The sequence below is a fragment of the Protopterus annectens genome, chromosome 13.part0 (genome assembly GCF_019279795.1).
Source record: "Protopterus annectens isolate FY-2018-M chromosome 13.part0, PAN1.0, whole genome shotgun sequence".
Taxonomy (NCBI): Eukaryota; Metazoa; Chordata; order Ceratodontiformes; family Protopteridae; genus Protopterus; species Protopterus annectens.
In genome coordinates this window covers 619312969-619337279 of record NC_056747.1, presented here as the reverse complement: position 1 = coordinate 619337279, position 24311 = coordinate 619312969, and the positions used below count along the sequence as shown (strand labels likewise).

At 37.2% G+C, this 24311-nt stretch overlaps 1 protein-coding gene across 1 annotated transcript in view; it reads left to right on the top strand.

The window, feature by feature from the left end:
• DOC2B (double C2 domain beta) overlaps nucleotides 1-24311 on the top strand; it is a 2257420-nt gene that overhangs the window by 2116922 nt on the left and 116187 nt on the right. The window lies entirely within an intron of this gene.

Sequence of the window (24311 nt, the reverse complement as noted above, 5' to 3'; positions counted from 1 at the left end):
GGATTTTAAACAGGAAACTTCAAAAGAGCTAGAAATGGTCCAAAACAACCAATTACTACAAGCTCTTGTGCTGAGGTCACTCCTTCAGGGACAGATAGGCTGCTCAAGGCTCCCCACTGACAGATTAATAATGTCATCATTATTATCATGTAAAACAGTAATTTTAGCAAGCAACAACAAAATATTGTCAATATTTAGTCCGTTTAGAGTAGTTGCTGTACCTAGTGTATTGTCCCTCATTATATTTCTCTGTTCGTCCCCATTTCCTTCCATTATCCGCATTGCGTTGGTGATGAAAATTATTCCTAAAATAACTTGGTTCTTGTGGAGCTGGTAACGGTGGATATCTCTTGTTCAGATTCCCCCATACTGTTTATGGCTTCCGACGACGCAAAGGAAACACTGTGTTTGGAACTTCCTCTACTAGAGGAATGCCTCTTTCCATACGAATCTCTCTGATTGGCTGGCTTTTGAAAAGCAAAGCCAGTACCATAATCATAGATATCCTGCTCCAACTTATGAATTTTCCTTTTAATCACTTCTTCAGAAGCTTCTTCTAACTTAACTTTAAAAGTATATAACACGTGATTAAAAGATTCACTGCCCAACTTATGTGAGAGACTGGTACAAGCAACTGAGATATCTTCTTTCACTTTACATTGTTTGATCATGTTTCTATCAATTAGAATGCGTATCCACTCAGAAATGCATTTGTGAGCAGCTTGAATCCATTTAATTTCAAATTCCTTATCTATGGGGTCATTAGAATCAAAAGGAGTTGCTGGATTCTTTACATATCTAAGGCCCCGTGGTGTTATATCAAGATCCAAATAACGTTGTAAACTTAAAATGTTGTAATAAAGGGCATTCTCTTTAAATAACAATTTTTCCAACCCATCCACAGAACCTCAAATTTCAGAAGGAATATGATTTTCCTCTTTATGTCCTACAGCAAGAAAGAGGTTATCAGGTATCTTGTTAACCCCTGCTGACAATACTCACTCCCATGTTTTTTGAGGTTTAGAAGTTTTAGAAGGGAGATTACCTTCCACTGAAGTCTCCCTAGATGGGTTGATGGTACTGTTCCATAGTCCGCTGGCTCTGATCTACTTCCTCAGCATAATTGAAAGGACACACTGTCTCTATGCTCTGAACCTGGCCATAAGAATGCAACCAAGACCTGAATTAGTAAAGATACAATCATAACAGCAGAAAGAGCTGATCCTTACAGAACTATAACAGAAAGGCAAAGTATTAAAAATCGGTGACAGTAGAGTGTCTGTGGAAAATGATTATTCACTGTACACCTGGCAGAAGAGAAACAAATTTATCACAGCAATCAGGGAATGTCAGGAGGCAGGTGTGAGATTCAAGCTGCTGTATCCATTTATGTTTAGAATATTTTTCCTGGAAGATCAAACTCATTTTTGATTCAGAACAGGCTAAGGAGGAAATAGAAAAGTTTGTCCAACAAAAAGCGAGCCATCAATCAGAAGGGAACTCTGCTTCTCATCCCTCTAATAATAATAGTGAAACCTTTTCCACTGTTCCAAAGGAAAATGCTTGAGAAACAGAAAAAAACATAGGATTTGACTAGAAAAATTCTTATTGCCATGAACTTGAACCACAGTCTGGGGGGTAGGAGATGGAGAGGGGATGAACAGAAAGAAGACCAGCATCAATTAATTTACTGAATAAATGTGAGACTATAAAGCATCAATTACATTTGGGAAATATGCCTTTACAAGGAAAAAATGGCTGAGAAAGATTGCACTTTGATGACTTTGTAAAACTTGTGGGGGGACTGAAAGGCAAATACCTCACTTCATGCAATTAATGTTTGGAAGGACACTAAAAGGAAAAAAGAGAAATGGGTAACTGTAATCAAAACATTTTTTGTTCTTAATATTTGTATAAAACATTTCATGATATAAATCGCATGTTATATAGTAAAGCATATTCAGTGATTGTTATATAAAGATATTAACGTAAACAGGTACTTTTTTCTTTTTTAGTTTTAAAAAAATGTAGGCATTACAATCTAAAAGAGAAGAAAGGCTGGACAAAAGCATGTTTAAGTTAATGGACTGTAATCTTGGACTGTTATGTGGGGTATGGGGTGTTAAAATACGCTGATAATATATGTAGAGTTGAGATCTTTTCTTTTACTTTGCATAAGTGAATGTCTGGATTAATACTCTTGGCTTAATCTAATCATTTTTTTGAGTAAGCAAGTAGGTGTCAAAAGTAAGAGACTACTACAAAATGTAAAGAATAGTTTGCGGTTAGTGTTGTCACCTCACAGCAAGAGGTTCGCCAGTTCAATTTTCAGCTGGAGTGCCTTCTGTGGGGAGTCTGCATGTCCTCCCTGCAGTTACATGGGTTTCCTCTGGGTGCTCCGGTCTCCTCCCACATTCCAAAGACAAGCAGTAGGTGGATTAGACACTCTAAATTGGCCCTAGGTGAGAGAGAGAGAGAGAGAGAGAGAGAGAGAGTGTGTGTGTGTGTGTGTGTGTGTGTGTGTGTGTGTGTGTCTAGGCTTGTGTGTATGAATGAACTACCATGGCAGGGCTAGCCATCCAGTGGTGTAAACCTTGGCTCAAGATGATTGTCACTGCTGCAGTGACACCCCGACCCCATGTGCAAAATGGGAAAAGGGGTTGAGGATGGAAGGCAATAAATGATCAGTGTGAGTTGAGAAGTCTACAACTGAGGTAGCTGTACATTTTGTTCTTTTGTTTCCAAGGAAACAAGATGACTACAGGTGAAAGCAATAAATCTTGAGAGATATGGACATTATTTGCCGAAAGACATGTAAAATTAAAAGGTACAAGAGCAAACAGCTTGGTAAAAAATAAAGTCTAAAATTATTGAAAGTGAATAAGAGAGTCTCAGATGTTTCATTGCATTTACAATAACAGTGAATAATTTAGTTTTATTTAAATATAGCCAATGCACATTTTCTTAAGGCTAAAAGTTAATATTTTCTGACAGCATAAAAGCTGTTTTCACATTTAAAGTGATGTATTTGAAATTATTTAAATTGGATTGTAGTACGATGTGATGTCAGCACTGATGAAGGGTTTTTTGACCTGAAAGCTTTGTTTATTTTATTATACTTTTGCTCTACTCAGTTCGTTGCTTCTTTGTTAGATTATCTTTTCGAGCTGCGTTTTACATGAACTCCTGATTGGCTTTCTCATAATTGAATTAATATACCAAGTCTGAGATCGAACTACACTGGGGGAAAAAATTAAATCACTCCCCCGCTGCACTATCATCTTGTACATGCAGCTATTGACATTTTTTTGTTAGCTAACCTATTCAACATTCTGACCATTCAATATTACAAATGGAGCCTAATGCACACACACCCACACAAACATAGCACATATATAAAAAATCTTGTTTTTTGCAGGTGAGTAAGCTCCCCTGCATCTCCCATTTAGAGGCATGTACCTTGTCATCCCCTCTTCCCCTGCTAATTATATATACCAACTATGAGATCTCACTACAATGTGGAAAGGACAAATTCCCCAGTTGCCCTGTACTGCCATCTTTCACAGAATAACTGCCGGCATGTGGCAGCTGTGCCAGTGGTATTCCAGGTTCAACAATTTGTCATTCAACAACTAGTCTGTAACCCATTTATATAAAAGTACCTAAGAAACTGACAGCAAGGGATCCATCTTAATATTTAAGTCATATAGCAGTTTATTGTTTTATATTAAACTCAAACCATGCAGAATCTGCTCCCTTGCTTTTTGTAAAAAAAGACTATCGACTTTGTATTTTTAGAATTTGCACATACTCAAATTCAAATATCACTTATATGCACTAAACTCTACCTGTACTGCAACTGAAGCACAATTAGCTTGCTTACTTAAATGAAGTAAAGATGAAAAAACAAAAGAATAAAAAATATAAATGTATGCATGGACCAATGTATTTGTGTACAAGGTGACGTAGTGAATATAAAAATTACATCTAATGAATGCGACATTTTATAAGTGTTCATTTAACTCTGAGGACAAACAATTCATCAAATTAATAAACCATTCCTGCTCGTTAGTTCATAGTATGTTCTGCCATCCAATTTTGCTTGGACTGCCTGACTATAATTAGGCCGGATGCCCTCTACACCAACCCTAACTATATATACCAACTCCGAGGTCATACTGCAGTGGGGAAAGGGCAGGTTTCCCTATAGCTATGTTACCGGTAAGTAAGTATTTGGTAACGCTTCATTTATGTTGGCCAACTATCATCCTTTGATGAAAAATATTACAATGATAAGGCCATTTGATTAAAGGAAGTTTTGACAGTTAGCATTCGATGAACAGTCATTCAATGAATGAAGTTCGATGACTACCCATAGACCCAGTGTTCAGAGACATGTAATTTAAACATTTAAGAGATCTTGCATGTACAAAGTGCAGAATTGTACTATATATATGTATGATTTCACTTCATAATCACTCCTTCTTCTTCTTTCGGCTGCTCTCATTAGGGGTTGCCACAGCAGATCAACTGTTTACGTTTCTTCCTGTCCTCTGCATCTTGCTCTGTCACACCAACCACCTGCATGTCCTCTCTCACCACATCCATAAACCTTATCTTAGGCCTTCATCTTTTCCTGTTACCTGGCAGCGTCATCCTTAGCATCTTTTTCCCAATATGCTCTGCAATCCTCAGCACATGTCCAAACCAACGTAATCTTGCCTCTCTGGCTTTGTCTCCAAACCTTCCAACCTGGGCTGACCCTCTAATATACTTATTCCTAATCCTGTCCATCCTCGTCATACCCAGTGCAAATCTTAACATCTTCAACTCTGCCACGTCAAGCTCTGACTCCTGCCTTTTTGTCAATGCCACTGTCTTCAACCCATATAACATAGCTGGTCTCAACTACTCTCTTGTAGACCTTCCCTTTCATTCTTACTGGTACTCGTCTGTCACAAATCACTCCTGACACTCTTCTCCACTCACTCCATCCTGCCTGTACTCTCTTCTTCACCTCTCTTCCACATTCACCATTACTCTGAACTGTTGATCCCAAGTACTTAAACTAATTCACCTTCGCCACCTCTACTCCCTGCATCCTCACCATTCCTCTATCCTCCCTCTCATTCACACACATATATTCTGTCTTAGTCCTGTTGACCTTCATTCCTCTTCTCTCTAGAGCATATCTCTACCTCTCCAGGGTCTTCTCCACCTGTTCCCTACTCTCACTAAAGATCACAATGTCATCTGCAAACATCATAGTCCACAGTTTCAGCAATTCATGTCCATGAAGCCGAAACTTCAAAATAACGAAAGTGCATAAGTGCGAATAGGACTATGTCAAATTTGTGCTTATGCATTTACGTTATCTTACGGACATGTTTGGCTGGGATGGTGTCTGCAGTTTAAGGTGAGTGAGTGTGCATGAATGTTTTTGTAACTTGTACAAGTGGGTAAAGGTAGGGAGGTGGAGGTATGAGTGTATGTGTTGACTGTGTGTGATTTTTTTTTTTACTGTTTGTGCAATCTTGGAGTTAGTATATATATAAGTAGGGGGGTGTGGGGGGTGCAGGAGGGCTTGCCCCCCTACATTTGTGTAGTGTAGGTGTGTGTCTGTGTGGTGTTTTGTATTTAATTGTTTTGTGGTGTGGGTGTTATGATTTGTGTGTTGCGTGCTGTCTGCTGTGTGTTTGATGTGGTTTCGTGATTGTGAAGTGTCAGTGTTCTGATGGTTTCGGCTTTATACTGTCGAAATGCTGACATTTGATATTTCAGCAATTCGGCAATATGAATTGAAACCATATATATATATAGAGAGAGAGAGAGTACAGTTCTGCATTTGATATATATATATATATATATATATATATATATATATATATATATATATATATATATAAATAACCCCATCATTTTTTGCAAGCAATTAGCTAGCAGACGAAATAAAATTTAAAAGTATTTACAGATGTGTAGTTTTTTTTTTTTTAGTGATATAGGATGGCTAAACATTCAGCCTTTCAACACGGTGACAGTTATTTGGTTTGTATCATTTTCCCATTGTTTCTATTAAAGAAACCAGATGATTTTCCAGTATTCTTCCTCTCTTGAAAGTAAGTTTACACCTCTGCAGTAATAATTCTGCCAAATTATTGCTCCTGTGTAACTCACCTCCCGTGCTTATTGATGATGTTTCTGAACACAGAGGATTATGTTCAGGTTGGCAGTCATAACCTGTTTATTATGTGTTCATGACATGGATACCATGAAATTCATCTTGAGAACAAAACTCAAGAAGTGAATTTCTGGGCATCCATATCAAGAACACATAAAGAGTTATGATTGGTGATCCGATCATAATTCTTTGAAATGTCATGTGCTACTTGTTACAAAAAGATGAGGAAAAAAATGTGAAGTGTTTTGGAAGCTTTCAAAGCTGTAAAGCTCTTATGGGAGAGCTGTCTGAAAGGCAGTACAACACTTTCCATTATGTTTACACTTACCTTTCATAGCTCTCAATGGATCAGATTTTCACCTCATTTGTTTGGTGTGTTCCACATAAAGTATGTGGTTGACAAATCATGGAAGATTGAAGTCATTGAATAGTGACATACATCTGAGTTTAAGGGTTTGTACCTTTTTGAAAAAAAAAATTCTGGTGAACACATCCCTTCAGAAAGCAGTACTGCCACTTTCATTTACTGGTCAGTACTGTCAGATTTGACTGTGTAGCATTAGACTAGTCCTTAACATTTTAAGCAGAGGGTGCTTAACAATTGTTAAGGTCAGGTCTTGCACCACTTTAATACTTAACTGATTTGTCTTTTTCCAAATTTTGGAGCATAATCACAGCAGTCCATGCAGTACATTAGTATTACTTCCAAAAGTGGATATAAAAGACATATCATAAGAATGGTTATTGTTTGGATTCTTATGGGCCAATAGTGCTTGTCTTTCACTAAGTCTAGTAAAATGTCTAGCTGATTGATTACTTTGCACACTATATCCTCTCTGAATGAAGCTGTGACTGAGCTCTTTAGAGCAGTTATTGTACTCTATTTTCTTAAAAATATATATTGATTCTGAAAACCTGAGACATAGGTATGTTTTCGGCACATGTTTGGGATGACAGCTAGTAGCCAGGAATAAGGATTTCTTACAAAAAGGATTATTGAAAAGAGAAAGAGTGGGGGGACCATCACTGGCTTTAGAAAGTAATGCATTAAAAAAAGGAAGGCAGACAGACAGAAATCAAGTGTAAACTCAATTCCCCACTTTTTACAAATTCTTGAGAGTCAGCATAAATAAACAAATAATCATCAAGGTATCTACATCAAATATCCATGTCAAAAAGAAACAGACTATGGCTAGAATCATAAATAATAATATCTTCTAGGTACCTCATGAATAAATCTGCATAACTATGAGCAAATGAAGCCCATAACAGTTTCCTTTTTCTGATTATAGTAATGATTATCAAAATAAAAAAAAAAACATTTTTGGTGAGGATATGTTCAAACATAGAAGAAATGTCTTAACACAAGCCTATATAAATATTGGGTTTTTTTTTTGTTAACCAATAGTCTAAAGCTTCTAGTCCTGGTCAGTGTGGAATTCTAGTATGCAGGAGACTTACTTCCACAGTGTACATATACTAGCTGTCCTCCTATTGCGTGTCCTGCATTTATAAAATAAGCATCTCTATTTTTAAGCCTAACATTTATGTTTAGTAGTTTTTTTAATTATGTGTTTTAAAGTCCATTTTAATGTAAAAGTGTTTATCTACCATTTTAATTGATTGTTGTGGGAGTTTATAATTTTTAACTATGTAGAATTTTGCTATGCAATATCTGCTAGATTTCCTTCAAAAAAGAGCAGTTTATACACGTTTCAGTCATCACCCCATAGCATAAATTTCTGTGTTTGGAGTACTTTACTGCCACCTTAAAATAAATACCTGTTTTAACAACTGATTTTTTTTGGCTTGAAGAACCCTGCAAATATATTAATAAGCAGTGCATTAAATTATGTTTGACCCTATATATGCGCAAACTCATGTAGCCAGAAGTGTAAGAGATATGTTGAGGAGGGGGGGTTATAGAGTCATACTTTATTGTAGGATGAAAATGTGGCTACATCAGGAAGGAACTGAATGTTAGTACCCCTCAATCCAAGCTACAGGTAAAGGACTGTAGTAAAATACCCCTGAAAAATGAATGGATAAAAGTGCAGAATATGGATACATGAGGGAAGGCACTGAGCAGCAATGCCTTTGAATCCCAATCACAGGAAAAGTAAAACAAAGGAATTTCTCTGAAAGGAGAAAGGATAAGCTCAGTGTGGAAGAACTGTTTAAGACACAGCTCTCAGATCCAATGACAAAGGAGATACAGAAGTTGGCAGGAAGGGTTCCATGTCCTCAAGGTTAGAAAGGATCAGTCCACAGAGGCTAGACTGCTAGTGTGGAACTGGAAGTAAATATAATTTGGCAGCTGGTAGTCCCCAGAGCCTGACCAAAAATTACATTTGGATAATCTGTGATAGTTTCCAGATCATTCAGAAATAAAAACACAGTAAAATAAGGCTAATGACAATTTTTTATTGGCATAGTATTGCAAAAGATGTAGTGTGATACTAAACTTGTGAGCAATGAACAGTGTCATAGTCAGTACTAAGGACATTAATATTTAGCAATAGTTGTATGATCCCACTTTAAGACAATAAAAATAAAGCAGTGCTACAGTATACAGTCCAGGGAAATTAGAAGGGAATAAAGCATCTGCATAATTCTTGCATTTAATCAAAGCAGGTCTGCTACTAATCCAGGTTAATTGAATTTAGGCTGCCATTAAATTAGAAGTAATCAGAAGGATTTGTGTTATATGCCAGGATTATATATGTAAAAGAACAGAGTTGTTGATGTTATGGTATGAAGTTGCGCACCATTTTAGAAAATGAAAATACTTGAAATGCAGGAAGGTATAATAATAAATCTACTTTAATCAGAGTGGAAAAGCTTGTTCAATGCTGAATGAATGATTTTGTGTTGGATTCAACTTATTCAACACTATATACAAGTACATTTTGTCTTTGATGGAGAATTCTTTATTAGCTAAGTGAAAGTCATTGTGTTGGAGTCAGCTCTAATTTGACAAGGTACAGAATGCTATAGTTTACTCATCTCTGTCGCTCTCTTTTTCCCATCTATGCACCATGTGGTACATTGGGCAATGAGCGCCTTACAGCGCTCATTGTTTCTGTAGCAGTTACGGATTTTACGGGCTCAGGTTGCTAGCCCAAGGCCCAACCTTCCTCGGAAAGTGCACCACACACATCCGCAGGCACACACTCACACCCAGGGCCAATTTAGAGTGTCCAATCCACCTACTGCATGTCTTTGGAATGTGGGAGGAAACCAGAGCACCTGAAGGAAACCCACGTGAATGCAGGAAGGACATGCAGACTTCGCACAGAAAGCACCCCAGCCGAGAATCAAACCGGAGAACTTCTTGCTGTGAGGCAACAACAGTAACAGCTACACCACTGTGATGCACCATAATTTACTAATGCAAGCTGATTATAGAGTCAAAGTAGTTGTTGCACTTGGCTGAACATAGTAGATGTTGTTGTAATCTTAATTGTCTAATCTATTATTAAGAAGTCCCTGTAATGAAGGGTGTTTGTTTTATTTATGTATAATGAAAATCCAGTGAAAATTTTCAAATCCTTACAATAATGAGTTAAATTAGGTAAATTGGCTACATATTTAGCAATTTGTTATAGTTCTGTTCCAGTTTATGAATAAGTGTTTTTGTAGGCTGATAATCTGCACATTATGGACATACTCCCATGCCATATTTGGGCACCACCTTTCATTTTTTTCCACTAGAGAAATGGATATGCAGTGCAGATCAAGTGCAGCAGTGCTGAGTATGATATAGCACTGCCTACATTTCCTCCATTTTCTACATAATGCCTAATATTTTGTTGCCCTTTAACCTGGGCCAAAGGATGAGCATGTGAGGATAGTAATTAGTCAGTCTTCCATTCTGTCCCTCAATATCCAACAGTACAACACAGTACTCAAACAGATTGCTTACCCTTATCCTCTTTAACAAATATTAAGCTAGTTAAACAAGTTCTGTCAAGCTAAATCACTAATGTGGCAACAGTCAGTATCATTGGTCTTCTGTCCTTCCAGGCTGCTGCAACAGATGGGTTGTATAGCTTTAAATATGTTAATATCTTGCTATAGGAACGTGCACATCATATGGTTTTCATTTCCTTTTGAGTGTCGTCAGACTAAACACCTCTGGGAAGCTAGATACTCATCCAGTGTCTCAACTGTATAATGAAGAATATGATAAACATCTCAATGTTACATGGTTTCAGAGTCAAAACCCATTTATGTAGACCTGTAGAAATAACAAAATATGCATACTTTCAAAAAATGTATCTGTAAGTAAAATATAGCTTTCTCATTGTTAAAAAATTCTGCAACTACAACCACCAGGACTTTTATCACTGTGAGATAACTTAGGAAAGTATTTGTTTTATAGCAGTACCCCACCAGTCATTTTGTTTAGAAATGGGCGTGGCCAGACTGATTGACATGCCTAGTGGCTGTGATGTAGCATGCAACTGATGCATGATTGACATGACATGCAGATTTGCCTGTGACATTATGAATATTCATTGTCTAATCGTAGTGTACCCTTTTTCCTCAAAGTAGTGCGATGTTAGAGCTGGTATATTTAAGTAGTGGGGAGTGCAGGGGGGCTTGCCCCACTGCAAAAGTGACTTTAAAAAAGTAATATTTGCAGTTTCAGTGTTTTAAATGGGCCCCAGATTCATGATTAATGCAGCTAACATTACAAGTTGTAGACTTATTATCTGCATTATTCTCATCATAAAAGTGAAAAACCTTCTTTTAGATACTTTGCTTGCTAATGAAAGTCATGATACGAATGGCAAGACATTCCTAGATAAAAGTTGTTTTATCTTTTCACTTTTTTGCAAATCTGCTCGAAGTACATGTTTTAACTTTGGTGTGTATGACTTTAAGGGTAGCTCGTGGCAGTGGCAGTCGGGAGTTAAGTTTTCCCTTTTGTTGGTTATGTTAATCTGTTATCCTCCTGAAAAACTGATGGAAATGCTTGGTTTCTGCTATGATTCTGAAAGCTGCATGAGTAACACTATGAACAGTTAATTCTGTATATGTGATACTCTATTTAGGACTTTTACTGTCATATTGTTTATAAAATATATTAATTGAAATCCCTTAACTGAAAGGTTAACTTACTTCATTTGCAGTTTATGGTAATTGGCAACTTGTTAAATTGTTGTTGCCTGTCTTTTGACTGTTAAGGAGTGGTGAAAATGTGGTATTATTAGTTGACTCTTGTCAGAATTGCGCGTTGTTTGGGGGTGTCATCCTGGAGACTCAGGGCCGGTGTTAGCATTTTGGGGGCCCCCAGAAAATTTCAAGTTGGGGGGCCCCCTAGGCACTTCCAGTGTAAGTATCACCCTGCCACTGCCACCCCTCCTAAGCAACCTTTCAGTTCATGCTGCAAGCTTTAAGAGTAGTACACACAGTCTGACCTGTAGCTACAATGGTCTTGCATTACAACAGGTCAGTGTACCACACTATGGCAGTCCATCTCACAAAGGAACATTCAGAGTTACTGGCATTTAGTTGCAACAATGATACATCACAATAACTTTATGAAACTGTTCGGACTTGGGTGAAATAGCACCCTAGACCTACTTTTACAGACCCCTGTCCACACACACACACACACACACACACACACACACACACACACACACACACACACACACACACACACCCTCCAGCTCTCCCCTCTGTTTCCCCCCATGTTGGGCTCCTCATACGATGCACATTACTTTTTTTCTTTCTTTTCTCACATTTTGCCTTATTCTTCATCTTTTTCAAAACACCATAACTTTCTATATGCTAAAAAGTGCATTGCTAAGTTTTTTTTTTCACTTTTTACACAACCTTTTCATCCAGTGATGGCATAAACAAAAATTATGATCAAAGGTAGAAATTCAGTGTTTCTGTTCAGCTTTAGTTTTCCTGGCATCCTTTCAACACACCTTCTCTGATTTTGCTCTGTCTTTTGTAAAATGTTTGATTTGCTGGTAAATCATTCAAAATTACAGCAGTAATAATTTAGGAAATAGCGCAAAAAAGACAGAGTACAAGAAGCCATAGGGTTATAGATGCTCTGGGATGCACTTTAAAGCATTTTCCCAACCTTTTAATCCAGTGGTGGCCCAAACTAAAATCAAAAGTAAGAAAATAATTTCAGTCTTATTTTTATTTTTTGTCTTTCAAGGAAGGTATTAAGCTGTGCCCAAGGTTAAATGTTCAATGCCGACAAAATAGTAGCTTATAATAAACTAACAAGCCAGTTGTTGTGAAGATACACAATGCTATCCCAGAACACTGCCTGCCTCCCTAACCTCCCCCAAAAAAGACAGTCACTGCCTATGTAACCCACTGGTGCTAGATTGGGATGAAATCAGAGGTACAAATTGCCACAGTGATGTATTTCAAGAAACTGCTGACATACATATACATAGCACGCCTCCTCACTCCTCACCCATCGCCGCCAAAGACAGCCACCAGTATACATTCCTTGATGTATGATTGTGAAGAAAGTGAAACAATAATGATTACAGTAATGTATTCTACTTCATTGCTCCTAGACAGTACACTGCCACTACAGAAGTTGTAGCAACCTTTTTTGTACACCTGTGAGGTCTGTCAGAAAAGTAAAACAAACATTGACTGCACTATCCTTAGGCCAAACATAAGCTATACTGATCTCCTGTGCCCACCTGTAAGGTTATTAAAAAAGTAATAACCACACAATCCCCAGCCCCCCCCACACACACACACACACATGTAAGCTAAACTAGTTTTCTGTACACACACACACACACACACAGACACACACACACACACACAGACACACACACACACACACACACACACACACACACACACACACACACACACACACACACACACACACACACACACACACCTAAGCAGGGCTGGTTTTAAAATGGGTGTAGTTGAGAGCAGTGGCCATAATCAGCTTTATCCTAACAGGGTCATATCACAGCCCTCTTCATGTTAGACCATAATCAGAAAATGAATACATGTTTTTCTCCTAATTTCCCCAACCAGAAACAGCTTTTGTGAGGCCTCCCACATAGTCAAGGATGATTAAAAGAGCCTCCTGTATCCATTTATAGTCTAGAGAGTATGAGACCCAGGAATCCTAGAAGATCTAAGTGTCTGAATGTTTTATGATATATTTTATGCCTTACGTTTGAAATATAATTACTTGTTAGCTGTATTTTTACTGATATCCAAGAATAACATATGTGTCCAGGCATTACTGGGTGTGTGCACACATAAAAATCAGTGATATTATTTACAAAGACACACACAAGTATAAGCCACAGCAATATTAGTCGTGTAATAATTTCAACAAATAGCAATACATTGTGCAACACTGATACTCCTACACCATATCAGTGACTGTTGTTTAGCAGTCATTAAACAGCAGCAGGGGTAAGTCATTTTTATTTGCTTCATCGAGGAATAACGCATATATGTCACTGTCCCTGACTTCACAGACCTTCTCTGATTTTGCTCTGTCTTTTGTAAAATGTTTGATTTGCTGGTAAATCATTCAAAATTACAGACAGTCAATAAATCCAGACATCAGAGTTTTATAATTATTGTCCAAAAAAATGCATGCTGATGAAATAGCTGTCATTCTATTAACTTTTTAAGTGAATTAGAGTAACATTTAAAGTGTGTTCTTGATTCTGAGACTTTATTCTGCTATTATTTTTGGCACCAAGATGAATTCTACGGCAAAGAAGTTGATAGTTAAAGTATCAGGTGTTCTGCCAGTATTTGTAAAACACCATGAAAGAGAAAACCATCCCTGTGGAAGGTATAAACTGATTGGTCACTCTGGGCTATTGATCTCTCTAGTGCTTATCTTGCTCATGTCCATTATCAGCTTTATCCTAAAAGGGTCATTTCACAACCATGTTCAGGTTAAGGACCAAAATCGGGAAATTAATACATTTTTTTAATCCTTATTTTTCCCCAACCAGCAGCAGCTTTTGTGGGGCCTCCACACAGTCAAGGATGACTAAAGGACCCCCTGCAGCCACGGGTATTGCAGGTACCTAATGCTGGCTATGTTATTAGTTTTAGTGGAAATAATGTCCACCAGTAGGGTTTGTGGCACTACATCAGTGGTAAAATATTTAATGGAATTGTGAAGCCTGTTACCTGATAAAACACTGTTACTATAACCAGAGATATCTTTGAATTTTAAAGGAGACACAGATAAGAATTAGTATTCACCTGGTTTTGTTGGTTTGACAGACAAATTACAAAATATCAGGATAACATAACTTGCTGTGGTTGGGGGCCCCCCAGGAACTGGGTGCCCCTAGTGACTGTAGGGTTTGCTGGTGCCTAAAGCCAGCTATGTGGGGACAGTTCATTTCTTAAATTCATTGCCTTGAAGGACATTGACAGCTAACCTATGGTTACATGGGTTATTCTTCTGATACACACATACACTACAGAGTTTTACTTATAGTTACATGGGTTATTCTTTTGATACACACATACAGTGCAGAGTTTTTACTTATAGTTACATGGGTTATTCTTTTGATACACACATACAGTGCAGAGTTTTTACTTATAGTTACATGGGTTATTCTTTTGATACACACATACACTGCAGAGTTTTTACTTATAGTTACATGGGTTATTCTTTTGATACACACATACAGTGCAGAGTTTTTATGCGTGAATTTATGTCATTCCCTAGCAGTCATACATTACAAGTGTTCGATGTAAGGAAGGTACTGTATTTAGCAAATGTCATTTCAGACAGTTTCACATATTGGAAGTTGTACACCTAAAAATCTTTCAGGAATACTACTTAAGTCAGTGTTAATGCACATGTACATGCTCATTTCCTTGGTAACAAACGCTGACATGCCTGTTAACAGTATGCCTTTCATTTTAGTAACAAAATGGTGTTTAAAGACGTGTGAGGATGTAACATTTCAGAGTGAGTGAGTGTGAGGATGCTGAATATCTGAACTACTGTAGTACAATTTAATGGCAGTTTACATTAAATATATAGTATATAGTATATAGTATATAGTATATGTATAGTCACTGGAAGCAGCTTGAGTACTACTAGGAAAAAAAACCAACAGAAATATATATTGCCAGTCAGTATAGGAGTGTGCGATCTACTAAACATTTTTCCCTATGTATCTGCTTTCCGCATGCTAGCAATCACAGATGATTATTCATGCAGATGAACAAAACATCAACATGCTTATTCAACAATATGGAAAAAAAATCACCATTTGCTGGGGCTTGGGCAGCCCTTGCTACTGTGCATCTGATGGGGTACTGTTGTAAAACAAAGGCTTAGCAAAAATATGGAAGTTTTGGATCCAAAATCACCAATCTATAGTACAGGTTAGTATAGTCTGTGTATACAGTTTTGCAAACATCAAGCTTAAGGGGAGCTATGTATTGCTTACTGTAGTCTGCCTTTAACTCATCAACACACAGCCTGAGTAGAATTTCACAACTCCTGACACCTAGCTGGACAGTTTTTGCATGAGTTAAATTCATGAGAATGCAGTTTTGCAATCTACATGTAAACTGATATATATATATATATATATATATATATATATATATATATATATACATATATCAAAATGTAAAAGTTACAAAAAAGTTGATATTAATATGTCAGCCAAACATAATTGTGATTTTACATTGAAAAAGTAATTACATGACATATAAAGTTTATTATGGTAGTTACAACTATAATATTAATCTCTCTCTAACCATAGTAGATAGAGCCCAGCTGTCAGTGTCAGTTTTGTTCAAGCAGGTGAGATATTTAATTTGCTGCAAAACTGTTTGGTAGATGGCACTCCATTTTTGAAGTATTTGCATAATTTTGATTTATATGCATATCTCCATATTTAATGGACAGTAAATATTTGCAAAGCAATGCTAATTAGACACCAGCTATCAGTGCGATTTTTTTTTCAGATTCAAATTGTTAATATAATTATTAACATATGCTAGATATTCATAATATTCCTGGAGAATAACTCATATTTTATCAGATATTAAGTACCCCATTAGTCTGAGGAGCCAGTCCTGATCTCTGTGGTGACTGGGCATGTGAAATGCTTTTTCCATGATGTATCCAGGTGGACAATGCCTAAGATATTTACAGAACTATGATATTTATTCATATATGCATATTATATTACTAAACCAGTATAAATACTTGCAAATTGCTAGTAGGCAGATAGCAGGTATCATTTACAAATTTTGCAGCATTATGTAAGCTTTCATTTGATACCATGAAGTACCATATATACTTTATCTGTTTCAAATTATTAACAGATATATTAATATGCCACATATTCTTAACATGGCATAGAATAAATCAGGCTTTTTTGCTTACTGGCTACCATATTTGGGTCAGCAGACATTTCTGATTTGCCTGCTGAGCTGTCCTGTGAAATGCTGTTCCACCATGCTACTATGTAGACAATACATGCATTGTTTATATAAAATTTGAAAATATCCATAAATGTCATATTTATTTGTAAACAAGGATGAAAAATATGTAAAGTGGTGGCAGTCAGACACCAGTTCTCTTTGACAATTTGTCCAGCACTAGCTAATCTTTCAGTTGACACATTGAAATAACATTAACTCTGTCTTGGTCAAGTTATTAACAGAAATAGTAATGTGGCATATAGTCATAATGTAGCATAAAAATAAAATCCCACTAACTAACAATCTCATTTAGGTCATGAGACATGCCTGAACTCTATGTTGACTTGGCCTGTGAAATGATATTCTGAAATTCTGCTAAGTGTAGAGCTCTGACATGTTTGTGTAAATATAACATTTATGTAAGTGTGCACATTGCTAATGTTGCCCAAAATATCTGAAGAGCTGTGGTGGTTAGACAGCTGGTATCACTGATAGGTTTTCCAGTATTAGGTAAGCTTTCGGATGATACCATACAAACTCCTTCTTTTTCAGTTATTACTAAAAATGTTAGTAGGAATGTACTCATAATCTGACATGAAAGTAAATCACACTTCCTCACTTACTGACCACCTAATTTCGGCCAGCAGTCTTTCTAATTCTAAAGGGCATGTCTACTCTAAGAGATCATAAGAACACTTCGCATTTCAGTGACCTACCCAATTATCAAACACAACATGTAGCATGCATGCATGCACATGCTTACACACACACACACACATTATATATAAATATATATATATATATATATATATATATATATATATATATATATATACATATAGTAAACATTTCTTTTATATACTTAAAATGTTGCTCAAATAACAGGGCTTGAATTAGCATGCATTTTCTGAATGATTTGAAGTCTGAAACTCAGATGCCACCATTATTTACAGACTGCAGGTGAGCACATAAACACACATACACAGACAATATGTCTCAAGCTCCTAGTATAAAACTCAAAAACAAAGCAAAAAAAAGTAATGAGCAGGAACAAAAAAATCAAAGAGACGCACTCAAACCTTGCTCTTACATGTTTAAAACTTTGCTAGAATAATGGGGTTTGCATTGGCATTTGTTGTCTGATGCATATGAAGTCTAAACTTTAATGCAAGCCATTGTTTAGAGATTGGACGTACAAACACACACATACACGTACACACATACACATGTACACACACGCGCACACACACACACACACACACACACACACACACACACACATATATATATGCAGACAAGCACTATAGCTCTCAGCCTCTTAGCATAAGACTCAGGAACAAAGCCAAGTGTACTGGCAGGAGGGGTTCAGGCAAAAGACCAAAATCTTAGCAAATATTGTTTTTATAGAATATGAAATCTGAAACTCAAATGGCTGTGATTATGCACAGACTACAGTTCATATCACTTTACCAGAAAATAACACACTTTACAAGGCAGATATCAAAAATATGAGGCAAAATCAAAGACATTCCATAAAATCATGAACAGTTGAGTATATATATATATATATATATATATATATATATATATATATATGCATATAGTAAACATTTCTCTTGAGAGCTAGCTATCTCTCTCTCTCTCTGTTTCTCTATCTCTCTGTCTGCTGAAGCACACTGTAGTCAAAAGCAGTTCCAACACAAAGTACATAAGTGCCCCTATGCTTACATACAGTAGGCGAAGGACAGACTATTTTGGAAATTCTGTCTGGCAAAGATTTCAAACCAGTTCCATCTAGGGCTGCACAGACATCTTGGCATTCGAGTAGTTGCACTTTTGCCAATGTAAGGTGTCTGTACACTGACCTAGCTGTACATAGACTATCCAGAAAGAATCTGGGGAATAGAAAAGTCTCACAGAGAGAAGCAATTATCTGTAAATCAGCTTACTATGTTTTAATTCCAGGGACCTAACTACACCACAGAATTCAGGGAACTTCCTACTGCTGCATGAGGCCATGTGGAGTATTTGTTCACTAGTGTGCTTGTGAGCTTAACTAAATGTCCTCATTATAAGGTAGGTAACATATGAACTTTAATGATTTTTTTATGGGGGGGGGGCTTCCTCCTATTTTTGTATGTAGTTAACAATGCACATTCATAGAAGTTATTGATCCTGAATGTGCATTTTTACTACCTCAACCAATGTAGATATTGAATTATTTTGTTGAGGGCACTCATAGGGGTTTTAGGCACAGAAAGGAGAGTGCTGTTTTGCTACTCAAGCTGTAGGCATGAGTGGGGCAAATATGTAAATGATGCCATAGACATGAAAAAGTTAATAATCATGTGAGGGTAGTGAATGTGGTGTATCATGTGACGCTTTCTTGCTTAAGCAGCTGATGCCATTATTTGTTGCTTACTTATCAGCTCCAGTGTTTCTGTGTGGTTACTTGCAAGGTGTGGGTGCCTTTAAAGTAATACTGAATCTACAAGTTAAGAATAATAAAATATTTACCACCCCCCCAACTTCTATGACACTTCCTTCCCCGTTCAAATTTAGTTTAGAACACAGTCAATGAGATGAGCCTTTACAGCCAGCACTAACCCAGCTGTCTATTCTAGCTAATATGGAATCTGTCCCTTGCACACATCTGGTTTCTCTGCCAGGTCTCACCATCCTTCTACCAGTCTCAAGCCTTTCATCCTTGTCCATTGCCACAGCCAACTGTCCACTTCCTCCTACTTGTCCTCCTTCTAATGTTCAATGAAGTCCAGCCTGCAGGACCTAAGGGAGTTTCCTGGTGTTGTGGTCATAATTCCATTGGTCAGTAGAAATAGCACCATGGCACTATCTCAGAACCATAGCTGAGTCATTTGGCACCCCAGACTGGTGCCTCCCTAAACCTAAAGCTGAGGACCAGAAAAGGTCTAGTCTTCTGAAATTGAAGTCTAAAATGTCTTCCAAGGTTCTGAACTGTAACAAGGAGTTTCTATAAGCTCCATGCTACATTTAAGCTACTGAGCACATTCATTTCAGCAGCCAAGAGATCCGCTGTGGCTACTGAAATGAATACTGGCACTTAGCTCAAGTCAGGGTTCTGGCTCTTCAGCACTGCTGATCATGCCCCCTGAGAGTTTGCATCTTTGCCCCACTCTAGCTTTGATCCTGATCTACCATGGTAACAAAGTTAAATAATAAAAATATATTCTGTTCAGCTCTAAATTTCTGCATATATTAGTTCATTCAACATTTATTTTAAACCTTGTCATCTTGGTCATGAATGAAAATGGTCACTTAGGAGCAGCACACCTGTATGGCTATCAAACAAATAAACAAATAAATAAATAATGTTCATAGCCTGTCTGGGGACAAACCTGCATGTGGCAGAACAGAAGCTTAAAGGGCTACAGATAAAGATAGTGGTATGTGTTACTCATGGGGCTTGGTTTTGCTGTGACTAAACAATAAAAAAATTACAAAAGAAAAATTACTTCAAGTTGTATGATGGTAAAAAGCTGGCCTTACAAAAGAATTGTGTTGAACTAAGTTTCCAAATGCTTCAGAATATGAAATGATTAGAAAGAGTTCTTCTTCAGGCTAAATATAAAGCCATGGAGTAACAACATTTTCACTATATTATAGATGATATGGCTATATGGCTACACAAAGGTCATGAATACGGCCTGCTCAGTCAAGGATGGGTGTATTGCATCACTGCTAAAAACAAACAAGCACGTTCAAAGAGCGAAAATAGTTTATAGCATTAGTAGTACAATCCCCAGGCATGGAAGTGGCAGCTGTAGCTTGCATCTTTTGTATTAACATAGAAGCCAGCTCTCCCAATTCAGTAATAAGTTTCTCCATCAAGGATGTAAGGCAACCACAAGGCAGGACGTTAAAATCACTAATAAATAAACAAACGAACATGCTCAAAGAGTGTAAATAACTTCAAAAGAAAAAAAGAAAAAATGCCACTGCACAAAGTGCACCAAACAATCCATTTAATGGAATTAAACAAACACTAAGCGCTTTCAACCTCTAACTTTTAAGGACTGCATCAGAGTAAAGCCTTCCATTATTACAACACTTTAAATAATCACAAAAATCACATGAATCATGACGTCATCAATTAAATAGTTAAAAACACAGTAACAAATTTCAAAAATAAAAAAAAACATATTACTTAAAATCAATCTTCAATACCTACAATAAAGTTAAAAATCATACTAGTTTTTAACACAGAAGCAATCTACATTTAAACATTTTTTATGCTGGTTTTATTTATAATTTGGATGCCCTTAATCTCAGTATACCACTGAGTAAACAACTTTCATTAATGTCTGGTGGAATTGTGGCATCCAATCTAAGCTGCCATTCAGTCTCTAACTTCAACTTAACATCTCCTCCCCTCTCAGTGAGTACAATTCTATCTATAACAAAAAAAAGGAATCTCTTAAAATTTGTGCAGTTCAAACAGTGTGTGTAAAGTGCATTTTCTCTTCTTTGAGTTTTTATGTCCCTCAAATGTTCACTGATCCTTTCTTTTAACTTTCTAATTGTCTTGCCAACATAAAATGCTGGACAGCTTACACAAGTAGCAAGGTAGACTACCATTTTAGTATTGCAATGACCCGGGCAAGGTAAACTAAGGAAATAAGTCTCGATAGCTACATAGGGACTAATATTGATGTATTTATACATCCTGCACATATTACATTTGGTCATGTTAGATCTATGTATATGTTTTAAATCTTTCTCTCTCAAATAAGTCCTTAAGATTTTTACCCTGACTATACACCATCTTGGGTCTTTCTCCCAGAATGGCTTTAACTTCTAAACTAAATACTCTGTCACAGCAGTCAGCAACAGCTGTTCTAAGATTAGTAGCTTCAGGGTTATATGGTATAACCAATGCCTTGTCATAAGCAGTTGTTTGAAAAGCATATACGGAAATTAAAAACTCTTCAATGGATAAATTATTCCTGAAATGAAGCTTAGAACTGAAACAAGTGCCTAAAGGATTGAAAATTTGGAAGTTTCCAAATGGAACTAAGCAGGGAATGCCTATGCATTCAGAACTGCTTGAACTTTTCCACCAAACAGGTATGGGGATTATGAAAACTATTATAAAAGAAAATGAGAGACAGTTGCAGATGTTAGAAAAAACTAGTATTGAATTAAATACCAGCATTACAAACAATTTGCTTTTTGAACATAAACAAGCTGACTACAAAAATATTTTTATTGACATGGATGCTTTTGTTAAAACAAGCTTTGAGAGGAAACAAAAGAAACTTTATAGGAAAAAGAACGACTACACTAACAAAACAGCTTATCCTGTCCCTACAGAATTTGATAATGCTACTGAAGGTTTTATTGATAATGCTTACAATAATGACCCAGGTGATTTTAACAGTGAGTCTAATGGTTCTGTTAGTGATGAATGTATTTTAGTTCAGCCATCCCCCCGAGATGATCACAGAGGTTGAAGAACAAGAACCAGAAATATCATGGACAAGGTCAACAAGACCAGTGGTGGTCCCAGACACAACATTATGGGAAGAGGACCAATTATGGTCACCCGGGACAGAGGAATTTACTTAGGAATGTAGGTCCATATTTCTGAAACCATTTGAAATGTTCTAGTAATCTTCTCAGAAATGTATTTCATGAGGCATATCTACAGCATGCACTTGGATGACAATTTCACATATAAAGAGACACACATAATATTATTTTCAAGTAATGTTTATCATTGCACAAGTGTGCAGTAATCCATTTCAACCTGTTTCACACATATACTAGCCCTACCAAGCATGATCAAAGAATGTGATCAAGCAGTTGGTATCAGTCACCTTTACTGATATACTAACTCTGAACTCACCATTTATAGTCATTTTATTGATTGTTTGCACCTCAAATGTCTGACTGTGTTCAAATAAAAAAAAACAGCTAAAGTAATGTACTTTGACTAATTTCAGATAAACATATACTAACCCTCCCAAGCCAGATCAATTGACTGTTTAGCTGTGATCAAATGACAACTGTGGTCAGGCACTTTCATCCATAAAGTGCCTCTATGCCCACTAAATATAGATACTTGACAGGCTGTGTATACCACACATGTATGATTCTGGAAATTAGTAAATAAATAATGGCCACAGTAATGTATTTTTTCTTGTTGCTATCAGACATGTACAGTGCAGCCTACTATAACCCATCCCCCACAAACACCCATGCACTGCTTCTGAAAACCAGATTGATTGACAGTTGCTTTCACACAGATCTTGCCCCACTCCCAAAGATACCCACTTTCATTGCACAACAGTATTTCTACAGTACTTTAATCAGTCATGCTCTTGCCTGATGCTTACAATGCTTCATTGACAAGTACCATTATTGAGCTCTTTAACAATGATTGGTTAAAACTAAAAAGTAAATCAATGGCCTGCATCTGTTGCCTTCTCTTGCAAGGTTTACCAGATAAGTTTGGAGCAATAAATAAAAAGATAAATAACTAAATACGTGAATGAATAAATAAAAATCAAGTCAGCTCTACTGAATTAGGAAATGTAGTGTGCAAAGAGACATGCTCATCTGAGAGGATAAATCATGCACACTGAGGTTTGTTTACTGGCCAGTCAGTTACTGCTGCTGTATGGTCTTGTGCTGGCAACTCACACCTGGACAACAGATCAAGAAACAGGTGACTACATGGCTTGAGTTTTGGAAATAATGTGCTACTGTGTATCATTTTGTGTCATTAAAGAAAAATATTTTTACATCAGTTTTTTCTCTCCTTTCTCTCCAGCTTAGACAGCTCTCTTTTCTATGCAGCAGTACTGTCCACCTGACCCACACCTTGCAGCTCCTCCCCCCCCCTCACCCTGGATTGATGTCACTGACCACACACACACACACACACACACACACACACACACACACACACACACTTAAGATAGTGCTTCCTGTTCTGATCATGCATCCTACTGAGTCAGCATATCAGATCAATGAGGGACTCTCATTCTTACAGACTGTCAAATATTTTCCAGTATGGATGCAAAATATCCAGAGATGTCCATCACCTGTGCATCATTCCATTGTTTTTCACCATTGTCATACTGCAGTGGTGGTGCTGCGGTAGCGTTATCGCCTCACAGTTAGACGTTGCCCGTTCGATTCTCAGTTAGAGCGTCTTCTGTGTGGCGACATGTGTGAATGGACGTTCCTTCATTGAAGGTTGTGCGTTAGGCCCGGCAAGCCAGCATGTAAAACTCTACTGCCAATTATTAGCGGACCGGAGTTCCGCTGTGGCGACCCCTAACCGGGAAAAGCCGAAAGACACAGTACAGTTGCTCTGGTGTTAAGTTTGGTAGATTTTCAGTCTCTGCAAAAGTCTGCTTTACAGTTAAAGAAAAGCCTCTCCCCCTATAATAGAAGGAAAGAAGCCATTAGATGTTCATTATTTCCCCACATGAAGTATTCCTAAACCCATGTCTCCAGGATCGCAGACAGAGACCCAAGTGATGCTGTACTCTGAAGATGCATGAAACAATAGCTGCATATGGAACTGTGATGTGTCAAGGTGCTTGCAGCCCATGGTACTCTTACTGCACATGGAATGGACCAGAGTTTTTTAAGTGCGTTCGAATTGTTGGTGATTGCAAAAAAAAGATGGACTGGA